The following is a 26,589-nucleotide window of genomic DNA, read 5'->3' on the forward strand; positions in this document are numbered from 1 at the left end:
GACAGGCTTGGACTCCTGAGCTCTGGGAAAAAGATGGTCTGTGATATGACTTTAATTTGAATCAGACTATAGGGAAAATGCAAAAAAAAAAAAAAATTAAGTGCTAACAAGAAGCAATGGTAGATGACCATCAGAATGGGCTGTTTGGTACATTCAACCTATGCTATACTCTCCATTGCAGCACTGGCTGTGGGGTTTAGTCTTGAGCCACAATATGGGAAAAATATGGCACCATAACTTAGAGGAGAAACTTAGCTAAACGTTGTTGATAGCCTGACATTCTCCTATATCTTCCTAAAAAAAGTATAGCAAGCCCATCTGCTTAAGCTGGGCTACAGAGACCGGGATGAAAAACAAAGGCACTACTGAGAAATACAGACATGGGGAGAGAAGGTTGTGTCACAGAGGTGATGCTTATGATGGAAAAAAACTCCTTCAATCTTTCCTGCAAACAGGAGCCACACTTTTCACTCCTGACTGTAGGAATAAAGGATAATCAGGATCATCCAGCAAAAGCTGAAATGCAAAATCCCTGGATGAGGATGTAATAACTTACTTTCATTAAATTTCCTTAATTACTGTGTTGTAACCCACATTCTACAGAGATGTGTGTTTTTTTAGAATGTAAGAACTTAGAGGCGGCAAGGATATCAGCCTGGAATTTAAAGTGTTACAAAAATAATCAACAAATGAATCATTGAAATATCACCATCTATTGTTAAGGAGAAAAGTTGTGTATTCTAATCTAATCTATAGTCTGCTGTATAACCTGGGCTTAATTTCTCATGAATGTTCATGTCTGTTGTTTATTTGTTAATTCTTTCTGGAAAAACTCAAGGGGTCAGATCAGGGCCCTTTTAAGTGAAGAGTTCTCAGAGAGGAAATTTTGCCAAGGTTCTGAAAGTTTAGAAACTGAAAAATGTAAAATAACCGAAGCTAAAAATACGATAGATGGGTGTAGCAGCAAATTAGATGTAACTGCAGAGAAAATTATTAAACTAGAATATAGGTCAGAAAATAATGATTGAAGCATGAAAAAACAAAAGGATGGACAATTCAGACAGAAGGTAAGAAACATATGGGCTCAGTGAAAAGGATTCCCACAAAAGGGTAAGACAGAATGGACAGAAATAATATCTCAAGATGACCAACAGTTTCCCCAAAACCCTGAAAGACATCAAAACTCAGATGCATAAAGCACCATAAAGGTCAACAGATCAGAAAACAATCAAATAAATATAAAGAGAATTGAAACACATGAAAATGATGAGTTTAAGTAAAATTCCCATATTGAATTTGAATTGAGAAAGTATGTGTGTCAACTCCTGGTTTATCTCATGTTTTAAAAGAATGCTTATCTTTTAAAGGGTACATACTGAAATGTTTGCAAGTCAATTGATAACACATCTTAGATTGGCCTCAAAATAATTCGAGGGCATGGTTAGGTAGGGATATAAAGGACAAAACTGATTTTTGTTGGTGCTTCGTGGTGAGTACATTGGATTCTTTGAACTTCTCATACTATTCTCCTTACTTTTACATACATTAGAAAAGTTTTTAAAAAAAAATTTTTTTTCAACGTTTATTTATTTTTGGGATAGAGAGAGACAGAGCACGAACGGGCAAGGGGCAGAGAGAGAGGGAGACACAGAATCGGAAACAGGCTCCAGGCTCTGAGCCATCAGCCCAGAGCCCGACGCGGGGCTTGAACTCACGGACCGCGAGATCGTGACCTGGCTGAAGTCGGACGCCCAACCGACTGCGCCACCCAGGCGCCCCAGAAAAGTTTTAATAATACAGAATTTAAAACAAAGAATAGTGAAAAAAATATACGTGATAACAATGAGACAAAATAAAGGGATTTGGGGAGTTAAAGAACTTTAAGTTCCTTGAATTGTTTTGGATGTAGTAAAAGCATTAATTTGTGTCAGATATTAAGAAGTCAGGGGGTATATTGAAACCTATAGGGTAATCCCCAAATTATAAATATGCATAATACTAGCAGTTGAAAACATGTAAAGTGAAATATTTAAAATATACACATACATATAGATGTACATATTTGTATATAATATGCATGTATTCTATATAATTAATCTAAAAGAAATTGAGAGAAAAATATTAGAATTATTAGAATAGGTAGGGCAAATAAGCTGATACATGTCACCTCAAATATATGGGTAATTGCATTTAGTGTAAAATAAGATGGTCAGAGTAGATTTAAGACATACCTACTTTATAGGGCGCCTGGGTGGCTCAGTTGGTTAAGTGTCCAACTTCAGCTCAGGTCATGATCTCATGGTTTTTGAGTTCGAGCCCCACATCGGGCTCTGTGCTGACACCTCAGAGCCTGGAGCCTGCTTCGGATTCTGTGTCTCCCTCTCGCTCTGCCTCTCCCCCGCTTGTGCTCTGTCTCTCTCTCTCAAGAATAAATAAACATTAAAAATAGTTTTAAAAAAGACATACCTACTTTATTTAATCTGCTTATAAGAGATGTATACCTTAAAAATAATGATACAGAAAAAAATAAAATTAGAAGGAAAGTAAAAGAATGAAAAATAATAAAACGAGGACGCACAAACCAAAAGATAGCTTATGAAGCTATATTTATATGTTGGAAATCCGGATATTCACTGTGCTTCTCATAGCTCGGGTGCCCACATCTTTGTCTCAGCACTTGCTTTAGGGGAACAGAGTGAAGACAAGAGGACTCTAGCTCTATTAATGTTCTTTTTGGTGATGCTGATTGTAGTCACACAGGTGTGTACCTTTGTGATAATTCACCAAGTTATATAATTATTTGTGCACTTGACGTAGTTTATATCAGTAAATGTTTTATTTAAAAAACACAGCTCCTCAATATAGAGCAGGAGTTGCAGTCTCAAATGCCTTCAGAAGCAAATGTTTGAAAGAGCCCAGGGAAGGGACAGGCAAAGATGGACACCCAGGGGAACTGAAGAATGCATGCCCCACCTACAGGCATTCAAACTCAATTCTTGTCAAATGGGATACTAATCAAACAAACCACTCGGGCAGGCCAGATTTGTCCTAAGGGCCACTGGTTTACAACTGCTGTTATATAAAATCTTAAAATCAGAATTTGAAAAGCTTGCACCATCATAAAATTCTAGCCCAGCCCATAGTATGAATCCCATTTTCAATATGTGAAGGGAACATCAAGCTTTTTGCGTGGGGTTGGGGAGAGTGAAAGCAAGATGGGGAGCTTAACATTTATAACAGTTTAGATAAGTCACATGTTTGCCAAAGTTTTAAAATGCATTCTCTTGGGGTACCTGGGTGGCTCAGTTGTTTAAGCATCTGATTTTGGCTCAGGTCATGATATCACGGTTCGTGAGTTCAAGCCCCGCATCGCACTCTGTGCCGACAGCTCAGAACCTGGAGCCTGCTGCGGATTCTGTGTCTCCCTCTCTCTCTGCCCCTCTGCTCCCCTGCTTGCTCCCTCTCTCTCTCGAAAATAAATCAACATTTAAAAAAACTCTTTCAATAAAATAAAATAAAATGTAGTCTCTTGAAAATAGATGCTATGTTAGGACTTTTATTATAACTTGAAAATTATAAACCATTATATGGAACTACTGAAACCAAAACATTGAATCATTATATGCCTCATGAATAATAATAATGCAAATGAAAATATAAAGGAAACTTCCCAATGAAATCAAGCCTAATCCATATAACCCAGTGTGCGTGATTATCAGATGACCAGTAAGATTAAGGAGAAAGTCAAAATCAGCACACATTCGTATCTGCCTATCACTAAGATTTTTCCTTCAGAGGAACGTGTACCAGGCTTCTCTATATGAGGAAACATCAGACAAGACACTGGCCCTGTCAGGGTGGTATTAAAGCAAAGGCTGCTAGGTTAACCTCCGCATGAATGACTTGTTCTCACATAAAGATGCTGCTATTATTAGTGTGTCCCTGTGAGGCCAAGACATTTGCATAATGATAATCACGTAAAGGAAAGGAAAGGAATGGTAACACCTTCTAGGTGTTTTCCTCTTGGCATCAAGAAGGGGATGTCTTAGTCTGCCCAGTGTGCCACAACAAAGTACCACAGATTGGGTGGCTTACACAACAGACACATATTTCCTCACTGTTCTGGAGGCTGGGGATCTGAGATAGGGCGCCAGCATGGTCAGGTTCTGGTCAGAGCTCTCTTGCTGGCTTGCAGGGGGCTGTCTTGTCACTACGTCCTCACGTGGACAGAGAGAAAGCAAGCTCTCTGGTATCTCTTCTAATAAAGACACAAATCCTATCAGATCAGGGCCTTCCTCTTATGACCTCATTTAACATTAACCCCTTCCACAAAGGCCCTATCGACACATACAGCCACGTCCACATCCGAGCTGGGGCTCTAACATATGAATTTTGGGGAGGCACATTCAGATTATAACAGAGGGAAAAAGCTAGGTGTATTAGAAGATGACAGGTGACCCGGAATGTGTGGAACATGGTATGGGGGGATGGAGGTCTTGGATGAAAGAAATAAGGCGTGGCCATAAACAATAAATGGGAGCTTTGGATGCCTTGCTAAGATGTTCAGGCTTACCTTGAGCTTATCCTCTATCATGCTAGCTTGGTTCAGTCCACCATCGCCTTTTGTGCAAAAGTCCCAAGGTGTAAGAATGAGAAAACAGATACTTAAATTAGCCCATAGCCAGGTTTTGCTGGTAACAGGGGAACACAATAAAGCAAGGAAGTTGAACTTCTTTTCAAGAGCGTGATACAAATGTTGGGCCACAGAGACCCTGATTAAAGAAGGAAATGAAGGGGCGCCTCAGTGGCTCAGTTGGTTAGGCATCAGACTTTGGCTCAGCTCATGATCTCGTGGTTCATGAGTTCAGGCCCCGCATTGGTCTCTGTGCTGACGGCTCAGAGCCTGGAGCTTGTTTCAGATTCTGTGTCTCCCTCTCTGTCCCTCCCCTGCTCACACTCTGTCTGTCTCAAAAATAAATAAACATTAAACAAATTTTGTTAAAGAAGGAAATGAAAGCAGTACAGGTCAGAAAAGTATAGAGACAGTGGAGAGTCAAGGAATGACAGGTGGCCACACAGTCTTGAGGTGGGTTTAGTGAGAGCCCCTGAAGAAGAGGCCTGGAAAGCAGCGAGTGTGTGTTCAACAATCAAGGTATCCTCTGGTGAATGTTACAGAGGTGATATAACTCAGTGTCTGCCTTGTATCGGGTTGCTAAAGTGGGGTCACAGAGAAAGTCATTAGCAAACAGGGCCACCATAAGAGAAGCTAAATTCTATTAAATGCTCACCATGTACCAGGCTATGTACTAAATGCTTTGTGTAGATTATTTTCTTTAATCCTCACAATAGTCCCATGACCTAGCCCTGCCACAATCCCCTTTTTACAGGCATGGAAATTAAAGCTCAAAGATATTCAGACCTTGCCCTAGGTCATGCAGTGAGGGTGGACAAAATATTCAAATTCAGGTAGTCTTTCTTCCAATCGTGAGCTTTTAATCATTACAGGATGGGCTTCCCAAGAGGCCTATGTGTGGGTGAGTGATCCGTGGGCATACTTAAACACCTCAGGACAATGGGAAGCTGGTTGGATGGAGCAAAATGGAGAGCCTGGTGCCAATGTATTTAATAAATGAGGGAAATTGGCCAAGCCAGAGCACAGAAGTCATTAGAGGCAGGAGAACATAAGAGCTGAATATAAACTTCAAAGGATTTTGAAAGTGCTTGTGATAAAGTTAAAACTATCTGTATCTGACCAGTTGGCTGGATTTCCAGTCTGCACAGTGAGTCCCAGGACCGTAACTAGTGACAACTGCCCATGCAGGATGGGACACCAGGAATCCTCCTGTCCCATCCCAACGCCTTGCAAACCTGTTGACATTGGCTAAAATGTCTGTCACAGCATAACCAGTTCTTGGACTTCAGTTAAAGTGAAAATACTCTGAAAACATATCCCACGTTTCACTTTGCTCGTTGCTTCCCGGTACGGAATGAAATTCTGAAAGCTCATAGAAAGGGAAGGGCCCTGAGGGCAGTGGATGGCAGGGAGTGGGGAAGTGGCCAGTGTTATTGAAGACAAACTTCACCCATTTCAAACTTTTCTATTTCTGATCCCTTGGGGAATTTACATAAAGGCAAACCAAATGTGATGGTTCCAAAGTTTAGGAAGAGCTAGATCTGGCAAATTTTTACCTTTCTATTTTAATCAACATTCTGAATGGAGATATGATCTTTTCAAAGTATTCTATCAACCACTGTATAAAACCTCTCTTTTAAATTGATAAAAATTTCCACAAACTCACCTCTTTGGGTGAGCATTTTGTTTTGCCAGTGTTTTAGGTTATTCAGACTTGGGCTTAAGTCTCAGCAATTGTACTTCCTAGCTCTGTGCCTTTGGAAAAGGCAATTTCTCCGAATATCAGTTTCCTAATCCAAAAAGTAAGGATACTTCTCAGAGTTGTGGAGAGGAGTAAATGAGACGATATCAATGAAGTGCTTAATACAGTGCAAGGCACATAATAATTGCTCAATAAATGCTAGCTGCTAATGTACCACTATGGTTGTTTCATTCATCGAAATGAAATGAATGGGATGGTTAATTTAAAATCCTTTGAGTCACTTACTAAAAGAGTGAAAGTTCTGCAAAAGGCCTGAAGTTCATTGCAACCCTCAACTGCTCTACTCTTTTATTCAGGACAGTATACTTAGCTCAGATGTGCCTTTGGCTCTCAAATGTTGCTTTGAAGGATGGCCAAAGTTTTTCATATAAACATATTCTTAAATCATCAGATTCAACCGACATCATAAATGGCACAAATATTTGGAAAATAAATCCAAAGATTGTACCTGGCTTTTTTTGAGGGAGAAAAATGTGCTCTAACACTTATTATTTGGTAAGGCAATACTAATGCCATTCATTAAATAATATTTCCATCATCACTCACTTGTTGACAATAGCCACCTACTTAGCGACTCAAGTAGGCTTGAGTGATTCTTTGAAAAACTTTTGGATTTCCATTTCATCTTTATTTAGTTGGTAAATCAGTTGGAATTAAATTCAGCCACACAAGCATAAAATCCAGATAATAGCAGCCTAAGTGTATAGGGATTTATTTTTATCTTATGTAAAGAATTCTTGAGGTGGGCAGTCCAGGGCTCATATTGTCTTTCCACATCACCGGGGACCATGTAGTTCTGTGTTTCTACTCTATTAAAGGACTTGCATCCCCAAGGTCATTTCATGGTATGGAGCGTTCTTGGTTCAACATGGCTGCTAGAACTCCAGCCATCGTGCACAAAGTCTAGTCAATAGGAAGGAAGAGGGGAGGAAAGAGGGAAGAGAGGAGGGTCCATGCCAGCTATCTGTCTCTCTCTTAGCTGACATTCCCAGAACTCACACCCATTAATTTTTGCTTGTGTTTCATCAACCATCTCTAATTAAAGAAGAATAAATGCTTTTGTTGGTTTTTCACCTGAGTCCATTGGCCAGAATAAAGCTAGATTCCTTTTCATAAGGAAAAATGAGAGAATAGAGGTATGTGGCAGTCTCTGGTATAGCTTATCTTCCATATTTTAATTTCCATAGAGAACTGAGAAGTTTAGACAGTGAATCTGTTTGACTAGCTATTCCTCTGCTTTGAGAATGCCTCCTCCAGAGTGTCATACTATCTTCTTCTAACCTTTTATCTTGGCCCGCTCTCCGTGTACTACATTGACCCTTTGGATGATTGTCCCGTTAAGTCGATAAAATCCTACTGTTGACTGTGTGCATCCCTCCCACACAAGTTTTGGCTTTTATTAGCAGTTATGCAATGAATAGTCTCATGATTAAATCTTGTGAGCATTTATTTATTTTTTTATAAGAGTTTGTAGAAGTGGACTTCTATGAAAGAAAGACACTCTTAAGTCTTTCAAATTGGCTGATGTCCTTTTAGTTTCCCCAGGACTAAAAGATGATGGAAAATGTCATGAGACAAATGCTCTAGAAGCCACCAACATAGATCCATACTGAGTCTTATTTAAGAAGGTCCCTGAAAACAAAAGCCTTGCTGATTGCACTAGTTATAGAGTCATACCCAGTTCCTTGAAGGCAGGGGTCCTCTCTGTTCATCTGTTGATGATACTTATGTACCTATTCAAGTATAATTTGCTTATTTAAAAGGGAGAATTTTCTTCTACTTTAGCGAGTGTATTGGAGAAGAAACTTAATTTGTCTTTGTCTTCCACAATAACTATAGCAGTACTCATACATTTGTGGAAACAAAGAACACATCATTTATCAGAAAATTTGAATAGAAGAAGTATTTTAATTTTGCATATCTATGTTTTTTATTGAAGTATAACTGAAACATAGTGCCCTATTAGTTTCAGGTGTACATCATAATGATTTGATATTTTTGTACATTACAAAATGATCCCCACTATAAGTCTACTTACCTACTGTCACCATACAAAGTTTTTACAATGTTACTGATTATATTCCTTATGCTATAGTCTATATTCTTATGACTTATTTATTTTATAACTGGAAGCTTATACCTTTTTAAAATCTACTTCACCTATTTGGCCAGGCCTCAGGTCTTCCCCACTCTCATGACTGACAGTTTGTTTCTCATATTTATGAGTCTGTTTTCTATTTTGTTTTGTTGGTTTGTTTTGTTTTTTAAATTCCACATGTAAGTAAAATCATTAAGGTATTGGTCTTTTGCCTGATTTATTTCATTTAGCATAATACCCTCAAGATCCATCCATGTTGTGTAATGACAAGATTTCATTCTTTTTTATGGCTGTGTAATATTTCATTATATACAGATAGAGATATACAGAGATAGAGAGATATAGAGAGATCATATATAGATATATAGATAGATAGATAGATCTATCTGTATATAGATCTGTCTATATAGATAGATAGATAAATACAGATAGTTAGATATAGATAGATGGATAGATAGATAGATAGATAGATCTCACATCTTTATCCATTCATCTATTGATGGACACTTGGGTTGTTCCATAATATGGCTATGGAAAATAATGCTGCAATATAAGAACATAAGAATGTAAGAATATAAGAACATAAGAAACATAAGGATGCACGTATCTTTTTGAACTAGGGTTTTCATATTCTTTGGGTAATAACCAGTAATGGAATTCCTGGATCATATGGTCATTCTATTTTTAATTTTTTGAGGAACCTCCATACTGTCTTCCACAGTGGCTGCATCAGTTGTCATTCCCAGTAACAGTGTATAAGGGCTCCCTTTTCTCTACATCCTTGCTAACACTTGTTATAGCCAGTCTGACGGGTGTGAAGTGACACTTCATTGTGGTCTTGATTTACATTCCCCCAATGATGAGTGATGTTGAGCATCTATTATGTATCTGTTGGCCATCTGGATGTCTTCTTTGGAAAAATGTCCATTCAAGTCCTCTGCTCATGTTCTAATCACATTATTTATTTGTTTTTGATGTTAACTTGTGTAAGCTCTTTATATATTTTGGATATTAACCTCTTATCAAGATATATCATTTGCAAATATTTTCTTCCCTTCAATAGGTTCCTTTTTTGTTTTGTTAGTTGTTTTCTTTGCTATGCAAAAGCTTTTCAGTTTGATGTGATCCCATTTTATTTTAGTTTTGATTGCTCTTGCTGGCAAATCCTGGTCCAAAAAAATGTCACTAAGGCTGATGTCAAAGAGTTTACTGCCTGTGTTTTCTTCTAAGACTTTTATGGTTTCAGTCCTACATTCAAGTCTTTAATCTATTTTGAATTTGTTTTTGCATATGGTGTAAGATAGTGGACAGTTTCATTCTTTTGCATGTAGCTGTCCAGTTCTCCCAACACCATTTATTGAAGAAACTGCCTTTTCCCCATTGAATATTCTTGCCTCCTTTGTCAGAGATTAATTGACCATATATGAGTAGGGGGTTTATTTCTGGGCTTTCCATACTATACTATTGATCTGTGTGTTTTCATATGTTTTAACTTACTTCTTCACATTTTAGACCCCTTCCAAAAAAACCTTAACTAATTCTTTTCTATAAATTCCATTAGGACCTTTGGTTATAGGATTAGTCTTAAGAATGGAAGGAAACCAGAAGCTATTGAAGCTGCTATTTTGGCACATTCTGCAATTTTTAGCACTTCCATTCTAACAATTTTCTGGATGAATTTAATGACTGTTTATATCTTATGAGCTAAAGTGCCAATTAAAATTTATTAGTCATTTATCATCTTCAAGACTGACTTGTCTGTTTTATTCAAACGCAATAAAGAAGAGGAGCTAATGAGAATAACTCCCATTGAGTTCAACAAAGGAAAGATAGAAAACATATTTTTTGGCACACATTCAAATAACTTCCTTTTTCTGATAGGGCCAAATCTTATCATATTAGTATAGAAAATTAGCTTTGCCTCAAAGCACTTCTTGGAGAGCAATTTACTAATGAACTAAGGAACTCTCCACCCTTAAAACCTCTGGCTAATTAGCTGACAACAGAGAAAATGAGAGGTTCAGCAAGGGAAGAGAAGTAAGACCAGGGGTGTTGAGGTGTTCAAGGTCGTAGGTGGAACTCACTATGACCTGCCTATGCCTATTTCTTCACTTTTTTCCTGTATTTTTGAGTTGTGTACTTAATTCATTTATTTATTTTAATTCTGCTTATTCATTTACTTTTAAAAGTTTTTCAGCTTCATTGAGATAAAATTGGCATGTAACATGTAAGCTTAAGGTGGACAAAGTAATGATATATGTTTATACTGTGGAATGATTACCACAATAAGTTTAGTTAATATTCATCACCGCATATAGTTACAATTCGTGTGTGTTAAGAACTTTCAAAATCTACTGTCTTAGGCATACACACACACACACACACACACACACACACACACACACATATCCCTTTCATCTGTTAACAAACACAAGTTGTTTCTGAGTCTTGGCTATTATATATAATGCTGCCATGAGCATGGGGTTAAGATATCTCTTGAAGATGGAGATTTCATTTCCTTGGGTGTATAGCCAGGAGTGGAATTGCTGGATCATATGGTAATTCTATTTTTAATTTTTTAAGGAACGTCCATACTGTTTTCCAGAGTGACTGCACCAGTTTGCATTCCCACCAACAATGTACAAGGATTCTTTTTCTCCACATCCTCGCCAACATTTGTTATCTATTATCTTTTGATAATAACCAGTTTAACATGTGTGAGATGATACCTCATGGATGTGATGTGCATTTCCCTGATAATCAGTGATTTGAGCATCTTTTCATGAACCTATTGGCCATTTGAATACCTTGTTTGGAAAAATGTCCATTCAGGTCCCACGCCCATAATTTAAATGGATCATTTCTTTTTGGCTTTTAAATTGTATGAATTTTAAAATATATTTTGACTGGACTTGCAGACCTCTCTAGCAATCTTTTTTTTTCCCCCTGGAGAAACTGTAGGTCCAAGAGGGGTCCTGTTGATGTGGTGTTGTGCCTTCCTGAGTGAGGGGTGATGCAGCCAGAGTAAAGCTACTCTTCTTACCCTTCTAATGCAGCCCTTCTTGGCCTCTGTGTTCTAGCAGGATGCTTCATAATTGCATCTTGTGTATGGACAACTGCTAGTTTGTCTTCTTGTGAGGGAGAAGTCAGGAATAACATGTGTTGCCATATTGATGACATTACCTGTAATTCTCATTCATAATGAAAATGTTAAGACTATGAATTTTTTATGAATTCATAAATTTGTGTATGACATTATGTTACTGTTTTCATTTCCAACACTTTAGTTTTGAAGTTTTTATATCTCTTTTCACACAATAACCATTTGGTGGTTTGGGGGTTCTTTTTATTTTTATTGTCTAGGTGACTTTCTATTGTCTTTAACATTTTATAATTCACATTTAATGTTTTTGCCTTGCAGTCAAAGAGTATTTTTCGGAAGGATCCCTGGTTTTTGGAATTTATTAAGAGTATCTTTGAGGTCTAACATGCAATCATTTCTGTTGAAAAATATTTTACGTATACTATAAAAAGTAGGATATAATGATTAATGTTGTTGGGAGTAAGAGAAAGTCACCTGAATGAGAGCAAGCAATAATTGTTTATTCAGAGCTTGCTAGAGCTGGGGAGTCCACCACCATCCTTTCTGTTGGCAGAGACTCAAAGATGAGCCGAAGGGTGGGAAAGCTTTATATAGAAAAAAGGGAAGGCTTCAGTTGTGCCCTCATGGGAGGCTACTGGCATGGGAAGCCATAGGCAGGTTAAGTGGAAACACAGCATCCTATGTCATTGGGTAGCCGTGCATATTTGACTTTCTCTCTTTGGCTCTAAGTTGGAAACAGGGTCAAAAATTAGAAAAGTTGTCAGTTTTTAACCAAATTCTGCCTATTTGGAGTGGATTACTACAGTGATTATTGCTTGGCTTTCTGGACCGGTTGCTACAGATAGATAATAAGTTGGCTTCCTGGGCTGGTTGCTGCAGGTTGTGGGTCAGATTTCTACGTTTATATACAGTCTGATCATTGTCCGTTTGTATATTCAGTCTCTCAGTGTGTTCTTTGTGCTTATCTTTTTGAATTTTCCCATATTAATTATAGCCTTCAAATATTCTTTATTTTCATGTATTTCTGATCTATTTGATACGTCATGGGTAACTAAAAGCTTTCCTACTTTCATACTTTCATTTTCTCCTAATATTTTTTAATCAACATTTATTTTATAAATTTTAACATTTTATTATTTGGCTCCTAAAGGCTCCTGACTAGTATATCTTTAATATAGGTTTGTGTGCTTAACATCACACACACACACACACACACACACACACACACAATCCTTTTAGTTTCATTTATTCACTCGGCTCCAAATTTATTTATGTGATATTAACTTCATCTATTTTATTTTTATTGCATTTATTTGACAAACACTGGACCAAACATTTGAATAAAATATTATCATTAAAAATGTTCTTATGGCCTTCGTCTTCCATTTTGTGTTGATGTTTACAATTATCAACAAGTATTTCTATGTTGGAATGTTTTGTGCTCACCAGCAGTTGGTTTCCTCATTCTTGGCCCCTGTATTTGATACAGCTCACAGTTTTCTGAAGTACTTTGAGTTATGATTCCTTCTCCTTTCAGGTTTGGTACCTGAAGAGGAGTCTCAGACACCTGGCATTTATGAAAAAGTCTTTCTCTCACCTTCTCAACAATGACAATATAGACGGGGGGGAGAAGTTTTTAACTCACAGCTCAGATCTCCATAGATGTTACTCCGTAGATTCCCAGCAATATATGTTACAAAGGAGAAGTCTAAAGTCAGCCAGGGATTTCTTCTTTTATAGGTTATCAAATTTTTGTTTGTTTCTAGATTTTTTTTTCTTTGTGGTTCCATACCTTTTTCTGGTTATATCTATTTATTGGTCTATTTGATCAGTTCTGCTCTCGGCCAAGTAAGCTCTTGATCTGCAGATAAAGTGATTTCTTAGCTCACTTTATTTATGTCTGAAAATTGATTATCTTCTTTGTTCTGATCTTTTGTTCAGGAATGCTAACTATCCGTATGTCAGTAACTCCGGTTTTTCTTTCTTATCATTTAAATATCTTGGTCCTATTCCTCTACATTTGGAAGAACTATTTAACCTTTTCCTAATCACAGATTTGATTTTGATTCCATTATTAGCAGCATTACCTCTACTTTTTATCATTTCTGAACTCTCTTAGAAGTTGTTTTTCCAACAATTAGTTTCAAAATATGTTTTATATTGCCTAGTGCCTTTCATTTCTGTCAATATTCAGTATTTCTTTTTTTGGAACTCATTTAATATCTTATTGGTTCCTCTCTCACCTTTTATGCCATATTGTAAAGTATTCCTAAAACACACACACACACACACACACACACACACACACACTGCTTAAAATTGAAGTACATTTCTGAACTAAAGTGTTTTTTATGTAGCTTTTTTCTGATATTTGTGTGCTCTTTCCTACTTAATACCACAAAATCTTTCTACTCTATGACTCACTTATTCCTCCAAAAGTTGCCTAATTGGCTAACATCTGAATAAATGCACATGCTTTTCATTTAGATTATTGCTACGGTGGCTACACAATGCCATCATTGTTCCCTACTCTGAAAAGAAAAGGTCTATGTTTGTAAAGAAAATCAGTTTCTTTTGAGCAGGAAAAGAAGATATTGTCCTATCACTATGTGAATAATTTGACTAAAAAGAATGAACTCTTCTCCTACGAAAGCTTTTCCTTCTTTTGTATTTCTTTTTGTTCCCTGCTTTCACGCCACCATTAGCACACTGGGTGACCTGGGAAAGGTACTTACCCTCACTAAGCCTTTGTTTTCCCATCTCTAAAAATGAAGATGTTAGCTGGTTGAGCGTAAGAGGCCAGAGTGATCTGGTTCTAGTAGCCCTGTGCTTCTAATCAGAAATGCCCAGTTGTAAAAAGTGAGAGGAACTTCTACATCTTTAGATAATTGTTTAATAATTAAACACTTTTGCTGTAATGAGTGCCGACACCTTTATGAATTAGCGCCGTCACTTCATAATGGTAGTATCTGGCTTCAGGCCCACATCGAAGGAAAACGACCCATGGAATGCAGTTATAAGGTTGACTCGCTTCCCTGTTGCTTGCTGCCTCGGGGTTGGGGGTGCTTTCCAGATCAACATTCTACAATTCCATACATGGCTTATTTATTCATTTCTTTCTATGATCATTCAACAAATATTTATTAAGCATTCACTATGATGGAACATGGTTCTGGGTGGTAAGGGCACAGTGGTGTATTTGGTTATAAGTGAGAGTTCAAACACTAGTGCAAGAAAGAGGACAATTTTGCTTTTGTCCATGGAAGAGTCAGTGGCAGAATAAGCCTTGGGCTTGATCTGTTTTAACAATCCAGCGGTGCCACGAAGGACCCTCTCTCTGATATGGTAGAAGGCATCACCCCCTAAGCTTTGTTCCCCATCCTGGTATGGGATGCTGTATTTGCTGGGGGTGCTGTATATACCATAGATTGGGTAACTTAAACAATAGAATTTTGTTTTCTGGAGTATGCTGGAGGCTGTAAGTTCAAGAGGAAGGTGTTGGCAAGTTGGGTTTCTTCTGAGGCCTCGCCGCTTGGCTTTTTGTTGGCCATCTTCTTCTGTCTTCATATGGTCTTTCCTCTGTGTGTATGAATGTCTGTGTCTTAATCTTTTCTTACAAGGACACCAGTCAAATGAATTAGGTCTCACTCATATGACCTTATTCTACCTTAATTATTCTTTAAAAAGCCCTGTGTCCTAAGTTCTTTACAGATTTTGGATATTAACTCTTTATCAGATATGTCATTTTCAAATATCTTCTTTTTCACAGGTTACCTTAAAATTTTTTTTTTAATATTTATTTCTTTTTGAAAGAGACAGAACATGAGCAAGGGAGGGGCAGAGAGAAAGGGAGACACAGAATTTGAAGCAGGCTCTAGGCTCTGAGCTGTCAGCACAGAGCCCATTGCGGGGCTCCAACTCATCAACTGTGAGATCATGACCTGAGCCGAAGTCAAACGCTTAATCAACTGAGCCACCCAGGCGCCCCTGTAGGTTGCCTTTTAGTTTTGTCAATTGTTTCCTTGGCTGTGCAGAAACATTTTATTTTGATGAAGTCCCAATAGTTCATTTTTGCTTTTGTTTCCCTTGCCTCCAGCAATGTATCTAGTAAGACGTTGCTATGGCCAAGGTCAAAGAGGTTGTTACCTGTGTTCTCCTCTAGAAATTTGATAGTTTCCTACCTTACATTTATGTCTTTTATCCATTTTGAATTTATTTTTGTGTATGGTGTAATAAAGTGGTCCAGTTTCATTCTTCTGCATGTCACTGTCCTGTTTTCCCAACACCATTTGTTGAAGAGACTGTCTTTTTTCCATTGGATATTCTTTCCTTGCTTTGTTAAAGATGAATTGACCACATAGTTGTGGATCCATTTCTGGGTTTTCTATTCTGTTCCATTGATCTGTGTGTCTGTTTTGTGCCAGTACCATACTATCTTCATGACTACAGCTTTGTAATATAGCCTGAAATCCCTGTGGATATTAATATGTGCTACAGTTCTTATTGTAACTGCCAAAATATTCTTATTTATGTGATTTAAATAAACCCAGTAATCTGTGCTGTGAGAAAAAAAAGCCTTGTGTCTAAATACTGTCATATTCTGAGGTACTGGGAGTTAAGACTCCAACAAATAAATCTGTGGAAATACAATTCAACCCATAGCAGATGCCTCCTAATGACCCCTGAGGAATATTAGTTCACGTGGGTGGAGAAAAACTATAACTTCCAGAAGGCTTCTTAGAAGTATAGGAAGGCACTCTTCCCAGTAGTGTTTGGCAAATGTCTTCATGCCCTTCACTGACCTAATCTGACCTATATGCCCTCCCAAGAGAGACACACTAAATCAGGGTCACTCGTGTGATGCTCTGTCCTTTGAATCAAGGATGTGTCATCAGGCCTCATCATGACTGTGTATCCATCCTGTCAGCCAAAACTCATTGAGCATCTATTAGGCACGAGGCTTGTGCTAAGTGCCAGGGATCTGGTAGTGACCAAACACGCAGCGTGTGTGGCCCCGTGGAGCAGAAGCCTAGTGTGGACGCAGGGAGGGGGTCTCCAAGACCAGCTGCTGATTCTTACTCTGATTGTATGATCATGAAGCAACCTTGTGATGACTTCAGTCCCTCGAACAGGCTGTTATCAGAAAATTGAGTTTTGGTGGTGGCTATAGATCAGAAGCCCAGTTTCTGGACCTGCTTAACTAAGGAGTAAACTACACACCCTGGCAAATTCACCCTGAGAAAGCCACTCTGTAAACCTCCTGGGAACAAGCAGAGGCCTCCTCAGAGATACCTTTCTGCTTGTTGCATACGGTCTTTTCAGGAGAAACATTTTCTTGGGCTTCCTTTCTTTTTTCCATTTACATTATTCTTATCTCTTCATTTTCCCCTCTCTGTCTTCCCCCGAATGAGTTTGTCTTGACTTACCTTGAGTTTGTCCAGATCGTCTCTTGTTAATTCCTCATCACCACTGCCCCCTCTCTAGATTCTCCGTAGAGTCACAGGGGAGAAGCCTTCATTTCCCAGAATTGTTTTTCCTGTTTGCTGCCCGGTCATATCCTGCCACTGAGGAGCACACACAGGAGATGTGAAAGATAAAAACAAAGGAGAGGTCATTACTCACTGGTGGCGAGTCATGAGCAGATGGCAAACATGAGATTATCATCAGTGCCTTGTAAGCTAGGTCTTGGAAATTTCCTGATTTATTGGTGCTTACAACAATTCATGAAGTCTTCAGAGACTCCAGGTGAGCTCCTGTAGACCACCTGTTGTAGTGTTACAGGGAGCTAAGATCAAGCTTCCCGGAACCCTCTTATGTCTGTAGTTCCCTGTATCCAAGACCCTTTCTACTTGGAATTCCTAGGAAAGCGACTTTCTGCTCAAACCTGACAAGTTTGATAGGTCTATGGGGGGAAGGACTAGTCCCACCTGTTTTGGCATTCGCCTCAAGACCCTGAGACTAAATGTACAATGACCTCCCTTGGGAGAGAGGAGATAAAGCAGAGAAAGGAGAGAAAGATATCCAGTGTCCGTGAATTGCCTATTTCTGAATTCTACTATTAGTGACTAAACAGCCTTCTGAACTTCCTATACTGGAGTCTCAAAGGCCATGAATAATCAGAAGCTTGAGCCAATAAGATTCCTTTAGCTAATAAGAGAAAGGCCTTTCTGCTTGGCCTGATATTAGATTTTTGAGAGGCTGTTCTTGATCTGTGGCCCGATTCAGTGGGAGAAATACTAATTTGGGATCTACTGTGCACAAGGCCCTCTGCTAGAGCCGGCAGAGAAGAGTGGCATTAGTGGGAAATAGCCTTTCACTGGGGGACTTATGTATAACAGGGAGATATCAAAGTTATTAATTGAAATGACACAAAGCAGAGGAAAATGTCATGGAAAAAATTACATAAAAGCAAGAGCTAAGACATTTTCAAAGAAGGTGAAATTATATTCTCGTAAGAGAAATCAGAAAGGCTTTTCAGGGAGAGATGGATCTTAAATGATAGGTAGATTTCCCAAAGAAATAAGCCAGGAGTTATTCTGGCCTAGAAAATAGGAGAGCAGGAGGTGTGTGGTGTTCTCAGAATATGGCCAGTAGGCTTGCTTGGCTAGAAAACAGGGACTCCATAAAGGAGGGAGGGGGTTTGTAAATATAAGCACTAGAGATACTTCATAGCATCCAACGCTAGTAGTTTCCAGTCATCCTGCAGGGAAGAGTCAAGTCCAAGAGCACTTAAAAAAAAAAGAACAAAAAATCAAAACATTAATGTCCAGGCCCCACACCACAGATTCTGATTCAACTGATCTGGGGCCAAATTGATATATGAGTATTTTTTTCAAAGTTCCCCAGATGATATTAATGTGCAGCCAGGGAGAAATACTGAGACAATACTCTTGAAATGCCTAGCACAAAACCTGCTCAAGCAATGTTAGCTTTTGTTCTCTGCTGTCTTTGCTTAGGAGATCTGAAACCTGGCCCAGGTTTCTTTGAAGAGCATCATTTTCATTGCCCTGCAGCTACCTGGTGGATAAGACCATAGAGCACTCTTCTCGACACTGGCTGCACATTTTACTCAACAGGGACTTTGCAGAAGCGCCAATGTCTTGGCCTACTCTGACCAATTAAATCAGCATCTCTAGGGTGGGACCCAGGCAACGATGTTCTCCTCATGAATTACTCCACAAAAATCCACCACATGATCTGATCTGTTTCCCCCTCATGATCGATTTGTATGCCATTTCAGGTTTCACAATATGCCTTGTATTATAGCTGCTTGTTTATATTATCTCTCCCACTGTGTTGTTAATCACTGGAGATCAAGGATTATGTTTTGTTTCATTTTGTTTTTATACAATCTCTTTCCTCTTGCACTGGGTACCCAGCAAAGTTCTAACATATGGCATATATTTAAGTAATATTAATTTAACTAATTGTCTGAAGCCACAGATACCCGTCTGAAAGGCCCTGATTTCCCTGTTCTACGTTTCCATTTACATTACTTGCCATGTTTTCTTTTGTCATTGTTTTGCTTTATGTCCTTTCTTCACATTGTAGCCAGAGCGATCTTTTCAAAATTCAAATCCATCACCGAAGCTTTCTGGTGGGTGTAAAAGTAAACATACAATGAGATGATTAACACGCATGCCAGTTATGTTTGATCTATTTTTGTGTATGTGAAAGGCCTCCACAATTTATAAAGGTCCCCAGTGACTCAAAAGTGTACCTAAAGTTAATGTGCTAGGGGTGGGTTGGGACAGGAGCTGGAGGGGAAGAAATCAGGGCACTGGGGCATCACCGGAGGCTTTGAACAGGGGAGCAACTTAAACAGAAATGTGTGTTAAGTGTATAAGCCAAAATACAGCCTGTGGATACAAGGCGACTTAATTACTTCTGAGAGAGTCCTTTATTCATTTCTCAAAGGACTATGTAATCATCTCAGTTCTGTTTCCAGTTTCCTTCCTTCTATAATGATTTTTTTCTCCGTTCACTTGCCCTGATAGCCTTATACTCATTTGAGTATCTGTCAAAGGGTCACATTTCAGTATATTAATTCTCTTGCTGAATGTTACAGCTTGAATTCCCATCTGCTAGTTTTATTAAAATCTAAATGGGGGAAAAAAAAACCCTCTACATTATCTAGGAGATGCATGTGAGCAGCCTGGCCCCATTAGCTGTCGTCTGCAGGGGAAATGGATTGCGAGTGGGCGGGATTTTAAGGACACAGCTCTTGGGTGGTTGTTACAAAGCACAGACTGGGCAGGAAGGAGACCTCCCTGATTGGTAGTTACCATCGCTGGTCCCCAAAGCAAACAGAGTCTCAACTGTCAGACCTACCCTGGTGGGACAATAGAGTACAACTGTGACTTTAAAAATCTAGGACATCATTTCTTTTTTTTTTTCTGAATGATTTTTCATCTTTTGTAAGAACACGTTTGTGGTTTTGCTAGCACAGTCTCATGATGTAGGGGGGAAATGCCCAAAAATATTTGAGAGAGAAGATAAGAAAATCAGGTTAAAATGTCATATGGAGCCGCCTCTGGGATTTCTCTTATGTAGCCCATCCTTGTCCCATCTCCAAATTACAACGTCTAGAAGAAAAAAACATATATTAAGACAATTAATGATTTAGCTCAAAGGCAGTAAGAAAAAATCTCCAGGTGCCAGAGATGAAGGGCAAGTGCTCGGGCCAGAAAGCTCTGGGAGCTGAAGCCTTGCAGAACACAGTGAGGATCCAGATGCCATGTTGAAGAGGTGGGTTTTCACATCTCTGTGGGGAGGTCAAGGCTCCAGGGCAAAAGCACAGATCTCAACTCCCTGAATAAAGCCTGGAGCTGGCGAGACACTGCACCGTCCATGGTTAGGAAATGGAAAATTGCTCTGCTGGCTGGGAAGCCAGCCATCTGTCCCAGGCTTTGTCCCAGGCCCCTCTGGATATAGGAATACCCTCAAGAAACAGGATCTCAAACCCACTGTGTCCCACGTACCAGGCAAAATGTCCACTGGACACCTCCAGGGAACATCATTCCCACAAACAAGTGTCCCCTTTTCTGGTCATTGGTTACTGTGTCACACACAACCCCAAGTGCTAGTGGGTTAAACATCAGCTTATTGCCCCTCATGTTTCTGGGGGTCAGGAAATCAAGCGGGACACAGTGAGGTAGTTTGTCTTTGCTCCACAATGTCTGGGACTCAAGTGGAAATGGTTTAAATGGCATGGCTGGCATGTTGATGCTGGCTGGCCACTGGGAAATGAACAAGATCTTTCAGGCAGGTTCCCCGGCTCCTTCTCACACAACCTCTCTAGAGCTTTCTTGAAGGTGGGCAGCGGGGTTCCCAGGAGCACCTATTAGAAGCTGCCAGGATTCACTTGGCTCAGGCTGAGAAGTTACAAAGTATCACTTCTGCCACTTTCCATTGATCAAGCATGAGTCACAGCCCAGCCAGGATTCAAGAGGAGGGGGGCATTTCAACATGAAACATGGCTTGGGGGGCTAGGAGGGGAGCATCTTTGGAAACCGCTAGAATTGGGCAATGTGCCAGGACTTGGCTAAGGCTATAGCAATCTCTGCATAAAGCCAAATAGAAACACGGGTTCAGAATAAGACAACAACTCTGGTGCCCTTCAGAAGTAACCCGAAACATTGCCTCAAAGGACCTCTGTGCATTAGACCACCTACCGAAGCTCAGAGTTCCCAAAGAAGATAGGTCCCCTAGAAGGTGAACATAGAGGTAGATGTCCACTTAGCAGAGCTGGGACTTGAGCTCCAAGGCTGAGCAAATGGAGGTCCACAGGGTTCTCAACCCAATACCCAGTCAGTTGTTCCGACCAGCCTCTGGAGAGAAGCAGAGCTGGGATCAGGGCTAGATGGGTAGGTGGGCTACCTAGTGACTTTAGCTATGCATCAAGGAGTGCCATAGAGTCCAGGAGCCAAATGAATGAAGATGTGCTATTATTCTGAAGGAAATAAGACCACTTGCATGTCCGTAAGAAATGGTACTAGGACCACAAACCTCCCATCTCAGGCAAGCAGCAGCCATCTCTGAAAAGAAGCCTCAGGCTGGAACAATTCACAGTGAAGATATGTGCTCTGATTAACACGAATGACAAGTCCCATTGTGCTCCTTCTCTCTGGAGGAAGATTAATTGAGGACACCTGATGTGAGAGAGAGAGAGAGAGAGGAGTCTGACTCTCAGGGCAGACGTCCTGCCTTGTGGCAGGTTCCCCTCTGCCTGACTGATGCTTCAGAATAGAGCAGAGATATAACGGCCTGTAATTTGGGCTGCTTGAAAGACAGCAGAGAAAGAATACCTAGTTCAGTAAAATCAAGAAGCTCAAGAATGTAAAGGCAACGCTGTCCCAAGCCAGCGGTGCTCTTGGACTAAGCAAATGGGAATTTCTTCCAAAGAAATCCTCTTTTTGACAGCCAGTCAGACCCCTGGGATTACATAGGCACCCAGTCTCTGAAGCATTCAAGAGAGTCAGAAAACCCTCATATCATTGGAGCCTCCACTAGGGAATTGTCAGTCAGCCTTACAGAACATTCTTTGTGGCCTTATCTTAAACTTGCGGCAGAAGTAATGCCGTATGTTCACTATGTTCCATTTCGTGCCCATCCTTTCTGGATGGGGCCATGTAGTTTGTTCAGGCCAATGAAGTATGAACAGAAGTGGTCGTGTCACTTCCCAGCTGAAGCCATGAATAAGTCTGTCTGCCCCTCCATTATTAGTAATGAGTGTGGAGGCCGTGTGTTGAGGCATCGGGTTCTTTAGATCGGAGTAGCCTGAATTCTCTCCATTTGGAGGTTGTTTCCTGCTGCAGGCTGCATAAGCCTCAACTATTCTGTTAGTCCAGAGACTTGGTGGGCCCATCTCTGCAGCTCCAGGAGCACCCCAAAGCTGGGACCCTTGTAGGTGGCGGGGGCAGCACCTGGATGGGAAAACTCCGTGTTCGGCTTGAGGGATGTCAGTGCAAGCAGCCCAGGGAGGTACCGCCATGAGAAGAGAGGTGAGTGACAGATGAGGGAAGTGGCATTGGTTAAATGCAAAGAAGGAGGCATAGACAACCTGGAAGTCGAGGGAATGGCGTGGCGGCCTCCAAAATTGAGGTACCAGGACATGGTACAAATTGTGCCTGGGATCGAGCTGTTTGGGACTCATTTATTAACCTTTCGGTAAGAAAAGGAGGAGAATGTACAGCTGGTTCCAGAGACAGGGCTCGTGGTTCAAACCCTGGTTCTCCTGCTTTCTTTGGGGAAATCTTGCAAGATATTTACTTGACTTCGTTCTGCTCCAATGTCCTCACCTGTCAAAGGGAGATTGAAGCAGTTCCTTTTTCAGGAGGTCAGTACAGGAATTACATTAAATCACGCAGAGACGTATTTGGCACCATGTCTGATTCTTGAGTCCTAAGTAAATGTTAGATATCATGATTTAACGGGGATCCTTCCAAGCACTGGGCAGGCATCCCTACCCCTTTCTTTACCCCTTCTTCCCCTCTAAATGCCTAAGACAGGCCAGTCCTCCCCCTACCCCCACCTGCTGTGCTGTTCCTGGGAACACAGAAGTGCACTGCGGAGCCTCACTCTGGGATGGGGACATCACGACTTAAGGGCGCTAATTCCTTTCTGTATGTCCCAAATCTCTGACTTGCCACCCTCCTTGTGTGCTTTACGCCAAGACTAGGGTGTTCAGGAGAAGATTACACGGAGCCTTAAAATGGCTGTGCTGGGAGCGAGGGCTGCTCTCAGAGGGAGAGAAGCCAGACAATTCCCTCCTTGGTGTGCTTTGTTGGACACCAGAAAACTCCCACTGCCGGTAACATTATATCACTCACTCACTTCCCCATGTCTACCATTCCATAAATTAGGATATAATCATTCGGCTAAAATATAAAAGTTCCAGGGAGAAGACGTGTACTAAAACCTATCAGTCACATATACCCTAGTAGAAATTAACTTCTCAGATTTCTTTCTGAAAGCAGCTTAGGTGAGTGGGGAGATGTAAAAGAGGATGAAAAGCCAGAGGATTTGAGAAGCAGCCGAGAAGACAAGGAACGCAACTGTGACCCCTGGGGACCCCAGAGACTCTCCCTGGGGAGGTACCGTTGGTGCAGAACTTCTTATACTCTTGCTCTGAATTGGCCGTGCCCCGAAGTGAGGCATACACTCGAAAGCCCAGCAGTGCTCTCAGGGTCTCACTGTAGGGAGAGGCTACTTTCGCACCCTGGGGTTGCAGAGTACAGAATGGTAATCCGAGGAGCCCATTAGACACAAAATGACACAATCCTGCTTTGAATCCAAGGTTGTCTGACCTCCAAGCCCGTGCTTTTCCCAGTCCTGCTGGCTAGGGTCAGCAGGGAGCAGAAAGAAGTGGAGGAAGGAGTTTGCTCTGTGAGTTTATCCTGAGCCCATGGCATGTGATAACAATGCGAGGGTGGATGAGCACTCGATACCTAATAACTGCCTGGGGAGGAGGGGGTTATACAGTGAGTGGGAAATGGACAGTCACGTGGCTGGTTATCAGAGGGCTGGAGTCAGGATAAATGCTCTCAGAACACATGTACTGGGTATGCAAACGCCACCCTGCCCCATGACTGCCCCTCTCTGGGGGGAGAAAGGGAAAGGAGGCTTTTTCCTCTCCTTTCATTCCATCCTGTGCTTGGCATAATTTGCTGCAAGGCTGTTTTCTCTCTCACGACTTAGTGAGGAGAATGGAGTCAGATGGTTAGCATGCTAGATTGTTCAGAGCTATATTGAAGCAGCAGGTGACCTAGAAAAGAGTGGTCCTAGGAAAAAAAGGATAACGCGCCGTCCCTGGATAATGATGACATTCTGTCTCTATGCACTGTTAAGAAGTTTCAGAAATATGAGAAACAAGAAAGGGATTTTTCATACAGTTGGCACCTGACTAAATAAATATATATTTCCTACCTGATTCATTAATGAGGATTTTAAACATATTCTCATACCGCTGTCAGAATATGTTCCTAAATCACAGACTGTTTCCAATCTCTTATGCCAAAAATCGAGATGGACCTCCAGTTCAGGACTGTGCCTGTCTCAACAACCCCCCATGCAACCTGTCCCATTTTCTCACTTAAAAATCATGGGAAAAAATGAAAACTCCCATTACTATCGAAAACCACTCATGACAGACAATCTAATGTCAGAATTAGAGGGGAATTGATGCTACTTATAAGGCAGATGGAGTTGCATTGAGAAACACCAAGCCAAGGAACTCTCTAGGCTATACCTAGATTCATTTTGCAAAACCCAGACTGACAAAAAATGCAAGAAAGAGGGAGCATCTGTGGCCTGATGACCCTGATGACCCACTGGACGAGGAGAAGCTCATAAGCTCATCCTTAGACACTGCCAGGCTGCGAGGCAAGGGAAATGGACTCATCCCCCCATTACCTACTTTCTGGAAAGGAATACAAGTTCCAGGGGAAAAATGGGCAGGGTGTAGGAGTGGACTCGCGATACAAGGTGATGTCAGTCCCACAAGTAAAAAGCTAGGTACGTGAGTTTACGGAAGTCCTCTAGTAACAGTACCACATTGAGAGTTGTATGTGGTTTGTGTGTGGGGTGTGTGTATGTGTATGTGCATACTAGTGTGGCATGGTGTGTGTGTGTGTGTGTGTGTGTGTGTGTGTGGTGTGTGGTATATGTGTATGCAGGAGTTGTGCGTGTGTTGTATGTATGCATATGTGTATGTGATACAAGTGTGTGATGTGTACATGCATGTGTGTGCACATGTGTGTGCGCATGTGTGTACACGTGGCGATTGTGTGGTGTGGCGTGTGTATGTATGGCATGTGGGGGGGGGGGTGTACACCTAATCAAGAGTCTTAAAGAATCAGGTGACTGAAGGAGAGGGAAGACTTCCCTTAGACAAAGAGCCATCAGAAACTTGGGTTTGGCATGGAGCTGTGCCCAGTGACCTGGCCTCCCAGTGCATTTCGGGAAGGGGTATTTGCTCACCAGATGCACGGACAAGAGTAATTCATTTGCCATATCTGCTTCTCATCATCAAATCTGAAAAGAGATCTGGTGTTTTCCTGAAAAAAAAAATAAGGAAGTCATCAAATAATTTAGAACTATAGAAGCGTCCTTTATACCAAGAAAAAAGGAAACAACATCTGGAAGACTCAGAAGAAAAAGATATCTCTGGAAAATATGTACCTCAGTGACTAGAGAAGAAAAAATCTTTCAAGGAAATGTTTTGGTGTCATTTAAAGATGTCAGGAGGCCTAAGAGGGAGCAGTAGCATAAGCAGGGCGAGTAAAGAGGAACAGGGTGATAGGAAAGAACCCCCGGTGGGGGAAGGAACCCCCAGACAACACCTGAGGCAACAACCAAAAAAAAAACAAGATCTCCTCAGTTGCCAGAAGGACAAAAGTGAGAAACCTTTCCAGAATGACAAGGGAAAGGATAAGGAAGTCAAAACAAAGTAAAAGGAGGTAGGAAGGGACGACGGCAAAGAGTATTCCTGGAAGACAAAGAAGAATAAATGGAAGAAAAGCAAAATCGAGACTGACATGGAAGAAAGTCTCCCTGAGCTTAAAGAAAGGGGAGAGGGAGGTATGTGTGCACAGGTTCTAGGGGCTTGTCATTTCTAGACACAGTAATTGAAAAGACACGCTGGCTCACCTCCACTGCCATCGAGTCACATCTTAGCAAAGCGTTTTTGTGCATTCACTCAACAAATATTTACGTGTAGTTACTGCAATTATAAAGGTTAAAGGAAGGTCTCCAAATTTTAGGTAGAACAAAATTGTTTACTTACAATACCTCCAGTGACTTCTGATATCTTCGTGAAAGCAAACATAAGAACACTTGGAGAAGACTTGTAAAATTTTTTTCATATTTTTCAACATCTATTTGTTTTTGAGAGAGAGAGAGAGACAGAGTGTGAGCAGGGGAAGGGCAGAGAGAGAGAGAGGGAGACATAGAATCCAAAGCAGGTTTCAGGCTCCAAGCTCTCAGCACAGAGC

The 26,589-nt window shown here is 40.6% G+C and overlaps 1 protein-coding gene and 1 long non-coding RNA gene across 2 annotated transcripts in view; one reads left to right on the forward strand and one right to left on the reverse strand.

The window, feature by feature from the left end:
• NPSR1 (neuropeptide S receptor 1) overlaps positions 1 to 26,589 on the forward strand; it is a 152,885-nt gene that overhangs the window by 30,565 nt on the left and 95,731 nt on the right. The gene's annotated exons all lie outside the window — the stretch shown is intronic.
• LOC123383950 lies at positions 18,958 to 26,533 on the reverse strand. The gene is made up of 3 exons (XR_006594395.1): positions 25,577 to 26,533; positions 22,897 to 22,999; positions 18,958 to 19,190 (listed from the first exon to the last, which is right to left on the reverse strand). It is a non-coding gene; the product is annotated as an uncharacterized LOC123383950 (long non-coding RNA).

The sequence above is a fragment of the Felis catus genome, chromosome A2, assembly GCF_018350175.1.
Source record: "Felis catus isolate Fca126 chromosome A2, F.catus_Fca126_mat1.0, whole genome shotgun sequence".
In the NCBI taxonomy this organism is placed as follows: Eukaryota; Metazoa; Chordata; class Mammalia; order Carnivora; family Felidae; genus Felis; species Felis catus.